The following is a 9,155-nucleotide window of genomic DNA, read 5'->3' as shown; positions in this document are numbered from 1 at the left end:
TCTATGGGGTATTGTCAAGAGTAAGATGAGAGACACCAGACCCAACAATGCAGATGACCTGAAGGCCACTATCAAAGCAACCTGGGTTTCCATTACACCCGAGCAGTGCCACAGGCTGATTGTCTCCATGCCACGCCGCACTGATGCAGTAATTCATGCAAAAGGAGGCCCAACCAAGTATTGATTACATGTACAGTAAATGAACATACTTTCCAGAAGACTTAAACTTGAACAATTCACTAAAAATGTTTTTTTTATTGGTCTTATGAAGTTTTCTAATTTGTTGAGATAGTGAATTGGTGGGTTTTTGTTAAATGTGAGCCAAAATCATCACAATTAAAAGAACCAAAGACTTAAACTACTTCAGTCTGTATGCATAGAATTTATTTAATACACGAGTTTCACAATTTCAGTTGAATTACTGACATAAATGAACTTTTGCATGACATTCTAATTTATTGAGATGCACCTGTATTTGCTGTTTGAGACAAAAATTTAAAGTCCTACTCACAGTCACCAGCAGATGTAAAAATCCGCGCTGCATCCATGCCTGACGTCAGTTCAAAGACCCAATCAAAATCTTCCTTGTATTGCGTTTCACTGACAACATACTAGAATAAACTATGTTAAGTACATTCAGTTTAAACAATTCAATAGAATGAAAAAAACTCTTACAAATCGTACAACAAACTAAACAAATTGAGTAATTGTGCAAAAATGTTGGAGTTTATGTTTATTGTATCTAAGTATTTTGAATTAAAATAATTTCAGGGATAACAGTGTAGGCGTGGCTGACTCTTAACTTTTATAAAGAATATCTCTTTGGATTTGAGACTTTAGTCTTTGCAACTTTACAGATCTTCTTTATGCACCAAGAGCTTGTAACACTCCAAAGAGAAAGGAAAATTGAAATCGCATCTTATGACCCCTTTAAAATAATTAGTTAATTGGGCCGATAAGGAACCCGAATCATGTCTGATGATGGCCCCTATCAAAGCCATGAGTGGGAAGAAAAGTAAAAAGTTTCTTGTGGGTTGAATTTTTGGAATTTTGGAAGTTTTCACTTTAGCGTGGGATCTACCAATCTGTAGGAGTGTGTGAAAGCTGAATGACATGTGTCGCGTGGCTGAGAGAGGCTATTGAGGCTGTTGAGAGCGCGCGTGGTTGAAGTTACCCACTGCAGAGGTGGAACTTGTTGTAACCGTCTGTGCTCGCAGGCGCTGCAGCGCTGATTTAAAGAGACAACCTACCAAGTTTTACCCTTCGCAAGCAGCGCGTTTTGGTGAATCACATCGGCAGGTTTCACCCCACTCTGTTATTGCTTAAAAGCCGCACTGAAAATAGTGCGTGTTTCTTACTCATCCTAAGATTTATATGCATTTGTCTGTATTTGCATGAGTGTGTATGAATGAAAGAAAGAGAATTGCATTTGCAGTGTTCAGTTTAGGCTAATTTTATGTTAAAGGTGTACTTAATAATGTTCTGCTAATTAAAAAATTCATACTAAAAGAACTGACCATCACTTTATAAAATTTCTCAAAAAGCGGGTTGCTCTGTCATGGTTGCTGCCACATTGGAGTTGTGCACATTTGTGCAACTGACAGAGTATATGGGCCTACACTGTGTCTAAAATAGCATACTTACTAGAAGGTATTGGGTTTGACACTTCACAGAAGTTAAAAAGTTTGCTCTATATAGTATGAATGTAGGTAGTATAAATAAATTTTGGATGTATTACATCTGCCATGTTATAGTAAAGTGTCCATTGAATGCACATTCCACAATCTTGGCGGAAATAGTAAGTCATCCGGGTATTTACCGGGTGTTTTTCGAATAATATGAATTTGGACCACTATTTTTTTGTACAGACCTTGTCATTATAGAAACAAGTGTGTAGCCATCTTTAGAATATTGACTTTGAACTTCAGTTTTTGCGGTAGCTCTGTATATTTCTATAGCATCACTGCTTAAAGGATGGTGTTTTTTGCCCTACCCTACCTTTTTGAACCAGAGTTCACAGTCGAAGAGCTAACCGCGCATGACCTTTCCAACGTGATTACGTAATGCGTGAATTTCGGCTGGGATCGTGTAGAGCCCATTGAAACGGCAATTTGGACCTTCAACCTGTTGTCCACCATTGAAGTCCATTATATGGAGGAAAATCCTGGAATGTTTTCCTCAAAAACCTTAATTTATTTGCGACTGAAGACAGAAAGACATCTTGGACGACATGGGGGTGAGTAAATTATCAGGAAATATTTAGTTAACGAAAGTTATCATGTGCATTGTAATGTTTGAAGGGGATGTCATAACAAATGTCAGTATACCAGGAAGATTTTAAAACAAGCGATTCATTCATAAATTTGTACAACCTTATCTTCACCCTGTGGAAATACAAACCAACAAAGACAATAAGTGCAGTGCTGAAAAGCGCCCAAGCTACATATATGGAAGTAAGCATATTCGTATGCAGTGATAGTGAAATAAAAAAAATAATAATAATGAGCAATATCCCACAACAACCCACACTTCCCATGTCACCAATAACATGCAAAAACAATATTAAATATATAAAGTACTTTTATATAAAATAACACCATAGAAAATCTGAAATAAAATAAGCTTACATGCTTGGGGGGGGGTGTCAAAGTATTCATATGCAGATTTTAAGCCTTTTCTAATGCACAGTTAGACTCAAGTGAGTAAAAGCATCTTCTAATTATCAATAGGCTACTCCACTGCTTAGAAAAATAAGATAAATTGAACAGAGACGCCAGAAGATATGTGATGCCACTTTTATTTCTGGATTAAGTTTAGAAGCAGAATACAGACAAAGATAGACATATCTATATATATACCAAAGATGTGTTGTAGTTGTTTTTTTCCTGAGGTGGTACAACTGTCACTCTTTTCAAATTCCTCTTAAAACTATGACCACCCACTTGTTTTCTACCATGTTAGGTCTCAGTATTGCAATGCCGTGGGGCGTGTTTTTACCCTGTCACCCACATTGCTAAATGAAAACAGTCCCCATCTAAAGACTTACCTGTTTTATCAGCAGTGGAACAGCTGCTAGCTTTCATGCAATGCCCTCATGTGTGCCTGTTTTTTTTTGTTGTTGTTGTTATTGTTTTCTTTGAGACTCATTATATGCAGTTACACTACAATGCTATTCAATATGGTTATATTAGCATGCTAATTGAAATTTATAAAGCAATTGCCCTAGAGAATGCTGAAAGGTCCCTTATCCAGTCGTTGCTGTGTTAAAAGCGTAACTAGCCAAGCGTAATTAAACCCCGTTACTTGGTTTCCATGCCAACAAGTCTACTCTTAACTGTTTTCAATTTAAGACAAGATGAAATAATTCCTCCAAGGAAAATCCAATGTATTGCATTGTGAAAATAGATATTAAATAAAATGACCTATCAGACACCTGAAAACAAAACTTTCTGCCTTGGGTCAGGAATTGTCTTGATGCATGAACGTCGGTAAAACTAAAGTAGTAATGTCTGAGTGAAAGTTTATTGTGTAACTTTGGTAAAAGCACAAATTTAGGTTGGTTAGATGGTTAGAATTTTAGAATTTCTCTTATACTTATGAGATTATTCCAGGTCTACACCACTCCTTCCAGTTCAATTGAAATTTCATTTGGATGAGCACAGTTGGATCGATTGAGACATTTACATGAAGGCCTTGCAGTCCTATTGAGCCATCAATCTGATTACAAATGGATTATTCGGTTGCATGTAAACATAGCTATTGATGCATACCTAACACATTGTAAAAATCAGTTGTTGACTTTGTTAATGTATGTTTTATAGGAACTAATTGCCTTGGCTTAACTTGATGGTTTTGACTATAGTAAATGCAGAAAAAAGTCAGTGCGCATGACAGATCGAACTGTGAAATTGATACATAAAGATTAAATCCAAACTGTTTACTAGTCAAGTCTATCTATTTACTATAAAATTTTGTCCTTAATACCAGCTACTTTTGACTAGCAAAGGAAGAAGCAAGTACTAAAGGCTGATGCATAGATGGATGAATGGATAATAAATAAATAAGTTCCATCCTAACTTCCTGCTTCGATAATAAACCATGTCACACAAGAGAGAAAACTACAAGATTTACTGGGGTCTTGTAATCACATCACAAGTGTCATATGCCTATTTAGAGTGGTCTATGATATAAAATAGCATAATTGGGGACATATTCTTCTCTACTACAGAGTATTTAATCTTTAATAATATGCGAGAGTCAGCAAGATGAGGGGCAGATGTCTCTCCACTGAGTGTTCACATTTAACCCACAGGAGGCAAAGTAAAATTTAACAGTAAGCTGGGAAAATATTAGTTATCTCAATTTGATATTCCATGGCCTGGCTCCTCCCGATGATGCTGCGACTGAGTGACAGCATTGTCTCAGACAGGAAGTGTCTGTCCACAGTCACATGTGATTTACAGGTATGTTAAATATTTGTCAGCATCCGTTTCGAGAGGCTGCCTCAACCAATCACTGTTCTCTAGAAACCTGCATTGTACTACTGTTAAAATACAATAGGCTGGTGACTGCTGTTATGACAGACTGGATGGGACATCAACCACTTTCTGTGAGTGTTACGTGCCAGAATGAAATCACGCAGTGGATACAGATGACTGTACAAGCTTCAGTGGAGAAGGGTGCAAGTTAAAAGTTAGAATAAAACCCAAATGCACACTTATGAAATTACCTTAATTATGTTTCAGTTGCACCTTAACAATGGTTTAATGGTATTAACATAAAGGTTGACTGGCCTTGAGTCATTATATAAAACAAGCTAAATGTCATTATATAAGCATGAGAGATACTTGATGTTTTGTTCATTATCAGCAGCATAACAGTATTGTGGATGCATTGTTATTTTAGGATTTTGGCTGGAGAAAGTGCTAAGTGTTGGGCAGTGAGCCAAAGTGATGAATGTACAATAACTAGCTGGTGGCAGCAGAATTTGTCAGCTTTACAATGGTTAAAGTCGGCATTGGGCAAAATTCTGAGAAAATACATTATTCATACATTCAAAATGTTTGGGACCAGTATTTTTTATTTATTTAGCAATTTAGCAAGGATGCATTAAATCACTGAAATTGACGTTTATGTCTTTCTAAATAGATTTCTATTTCAAATAAATGCTGTTCTTTTGAACATACTATTCATCAAAGAATACTGAAAAAATTATCATGGTTTCCATAAAAATATTATGGAAGCACAATTTTTTCAACGTTGATAATAATAAGAAATGTTTCTTGAGCAACAAATCAGCATATTAAAATTATTTCTGTAGCACTGAAGACTGCTGAAAATTCAGCTTGGCCATCACAGAAAAAAAAAGAATTAAAAAAAATATATTACAATAGAAAGTTTATTTGAAATTGTAATAATACTTCACAGTATTACTGTTTATTACCGTTATTACTGATCAAACAATTGCAGCCTTGGTAGGCACAAGAGAATTCTTTAATTCTTTCAAAAACATAAAGAAAATCCCCAAACCCCAAAGTTTTGAACAGTAGTATATATAAACATTGATTATTAATATTATCTACTGTAGGACTAAATAAGACTAAAGACTAAATGGCTAAATATGAGACTATTTTGAACTAATTGATTGTGCACAGAGTCCAAGAGAATTTCACAAATGTGAAGAATAAAAACTCCTCATAAACAAAGCGAAGCATGTCCTGTCATAGTAAAACAGCAAAGCAACAGGATGACTGAGAAAAGATGATATGGCTAAGTGACAGGAAATGTGAATCACAGTTCATTTTCTACATAGATCAGCCCACATCTTTGTTACTATGGAAACAACCAAGTTCCTCTGAGCAAAAGGTCTGGGACAAATGAGGTCAGTCAGGGGTCAACAAAGTTTGAGGGTCAGGGGTTAATGTGATGCTTTAAAGGGGTCATATGACGTTGCTAAAAAGAACATTATTTTGTGTATTTGGTGTAATGCAATGTGTTTATGTGGTTTAAGGTTAAAAAAACATTATTTTCCACATAATGTACATTTATTGTTTCTCCTCTATGCCCCGCCTTTCTGAAATGCGTAAATTTTTACAAAGCTCATCGGTCTGAAAAGCGAGGTGTGCTCTGATTGGCCAGCTTTCCAGTGCGTTGTGATTGGCCGAATAGCTCAAGCGTGTGACGGGACAAAACCAGTGAAACCCTACTCTACACTGCTCAAAATTCACGTTTAAATCATCAGTGGCAAATTCTTTAAATATGAAAACGGACTTACAGACTGTGAGTCATGAAGCGCCAGACTGTCTTTGCAAAGTTGGAATTGCCCCACTTTATAGAAACAGACACCGGCATTGTAGGCTACTCTCCCAGGAAACAGTCCTCGTCCTCCATAAAATGCGCTGCACACATCTGAATATTTGGGTTGAACTGTTCCGGAACAGTGTTGTAAATACAACTTAACCACTGATAGTTGTATCCTCTTTTGGAAGGCCAAACAAAGTAGTTTTGCTTTCATAATGAAACGCACAGCATCTCCGCAAGATGGCAGCGGCGGCAACAATACTACAGCGAGAATCAAAGTTACACCTTCTTTCGTTGCATGAATATTTGGGCGCCGTTATGCAAATCTTCCCACATCGTGACATAGACATGTGGGGGCGTGTTAGAATGAGCCATTTTAGGTAGGCGTGGTTGACTCTTAACTTTTATAAAGAATATCTCTTTGGATTTGAGACTTTAGTCTTTGCAACTTTACAGATCTTCTTTATGCACCAAAAGCTTGCAATACTCCAAAGAGAAAGGAAAAATTGAAATCGCATCATATGACCCCTTTAAGGCTCTGTGTCAGATGGTGAAAACAGTTGCCAAGACAACACTTCCCCAAACAGTCAAAGAGCACTTAGCAGACAGCATGTGATCGAGGTTTCTATTTTACTGCACAGCAGCCCATCTCAGTGATTTAAAAAGTCATTAATTGTATATGAGAATATGTCTGTTAAAAGATGCAATGACAAAGAGTCATAAGAAGGGTTACAGTACATCCTAGCATACACTCAGACACATAAGCAAACAAACCCCTGAAAATGGGCATCAAGCTAAAATGAAAGAGCACTTAGCAGACAGCATGTGATCGAGGTTTCTATTTTACTGCACAGCAGCCCATCTCAGTGATTCAAAAAGTCATTAATTGTATATGAGAATATGTCTGTTAAAAGATGCAATGACAAAGAGTCATAAGAAGGGTTACAGTACATCCTAGCATACACTCAGACACATAAGCAAACAAACCCCTGAAAATGGGCATCAAGCTAAAATTTAAGACATGTATATGAAGCTTGAATGAGCATTGCATTGCTTTGTCAGTATTAAGATCTGAGTGGAACAGATAGCTTGACATGGTTTTTATAGCTCAGGTGAGATGCATTCAAAGATCTCAGAAGGCTAAATCACATATCTCTAATTCAAATGAGGAACGATCACGAATTCGGTCTATGAACTTCCGTTCACTCACCACCAGAGGTCACCCGCTCACTACATGGACTCTCACACTACACAGACTGTTACACTATGCCCTGGACTACATTTCCCATCATCCATTGCACTGTTTGCACACAGCTGTAACCAATCACACTAGCACCTGAAAGCCATTACACACACTATATAACACCTACCCAGATCCTGCTTTAGTCGCCGAGTATTGTTCTGCATTTATCACTCTCCTAGTGTTAGCTGCGTTACCAAGCCATTCTGTGTTTCCTGAGTTAAAGTTTAGTTTAGTCTTGTTCGTAGTCTGTTTTACCCGTGTTTTGATCTTAGCCTGTTTTCTCCTCTTGTCTGATCTCTACCTGCCCTGAAGTTTATAGCCTGCCTTGGATCTCTCTCTCGTCTTGTCGTTGGGACTCTGTTTGGGACTATTACTGTGTACCTGGATTATTTCTCTCTGTCTAGCCCTCTGGATGTCGTTTGCTGATTGGAGACCCTCGTCTGCTCTTGGATTATTCTTGTGTCTTGCCCATACCATACCAGTTTGCCATTGTTTGACCCTGCCTGTGTTCTGACCGTGTTTATAAATAAAGCTTGCACATGGATCCTCACGCCTCATGTCTCGTCAGCCCCATTACAGGAACGCAATAAAATTAAATCCAATCAACTTCCAAAACTGCAATATTGGAGACGAGAAAATCTATTTAGTGCAACAGGTAATTTTCTTTGTAAATGGATTTAACCCACTTTTTCAATGGTATTTTTTTACTACCAGGTTTCACAATGATTCACTGATTACAATGAGAAGTGCAGAGGGTTCTTTAAACGTGTAATTCTTTTTTTTTATTATTCCCCTTACAAATTGAGATCTGTTGAGATCAATTTAGAAAGCTCTTTGCTGTTGAATTGTGTGAACTTGTAGGGAAATATAATAAAACAACAGTTTTGAGTGTGGCTTGTCTAATCAGAATTTAGAGTTTTATAATGTAGGCTACCATTTAATTAATTAGCAATGACTCCCAGATTTAACCTACTACACATCATTCAAAAGCTAGCTACCTAGCAGTGTACTGATAATATTATTAGCTGTACAATTCTCTCTTTTTCATAATTTGGTCAACAGGACTGATACCCCACATCATAATGCAGTGAAGCGTTTTATATCCTGCATTTTGGCACAGAAACAAGAAAGTGCTCTTATTCTTCATATTGAGAGAGAGAGTGAGCGAAAGAGTGCTGGAGAGCAGAATGTACATCACCATGCAAGTGTCAGTGCTGATGGCAGCTAAGTGCACTGATAGCTATGCACAGTTTTACTTAATCATGTAATGAGTATGGTGAAAGGGGGCAAACCCTGAGAGCAGCTGCAGCAGGAAATTAGCACGAATGAAGAGCTTTTTCAGATATACAGCATCAAAATATAGCCATCGACATGTGCCCACCAATAAAATGATAATAAGAGGTTCTTTAAAATGTGTTGTTAGGTCACTTCTTTCAGGGTCTGTTTCTTTAAAGCTCAATTAGCAAAATCTATTCAAAGATAATGTATAGTAAGCTGGTCATCATAAAGGCCTGAATTGTATGTTTTTTTTTGTTTTTTAATTGGCAAATCTTTATAAAGTAGAATGAAAATTAAACAGTAATAATGTCATACTGGGTAATGTTTAAACCTG

At 37.0% G+C, this 9,155-nt stretch overlaps 1 long non-coding RNA gene across 1 annotated transcript in view; it reads right to left on the bottom strand.

Moving 5' to 3' along the window:
* The window catches only part of LOC107563805 (uncharacterized), a 9,815-nt gene extending 3,592 nt beyond the window's left edge, over nucleotides 1-6,223 (bottom strand). Inside the window, exon 1 of the long non-coding RNA XR_001606146.1 lies at nucleotides 6,212-6,223. This is a non-coding gene — a long non-coding RNA (uncharacterized lncRNA). The remainder of the gene's footprint in view (nucleotides 1-6,211) is intronic.
* Between the last annotated feature and the right edge of the window lie 2,932 nt (nucleotides 6,224-9,155).

This window comes from Sinocyclocheilus grahami, unplaced genomic scaffold (assembly GCF_001515645.1).
Source record: "Sinocyclocheilus grahami isolate Dianchi unplaced genomic scaffold, SAMN03320097.WGS_v1.1 scaffold889.1, whole genome shotgun sequence".
Lineage (NCBI taxonomy): Eukaryota > Metazoa > Chordata > Actinopteri > Cypriniformes > Cyprinidae > Sinocyclocheilus > Sinocyclocheilus grahami.
This window is presented reverse-complemented; position numbering and strand designations above follow the sequence as displayed.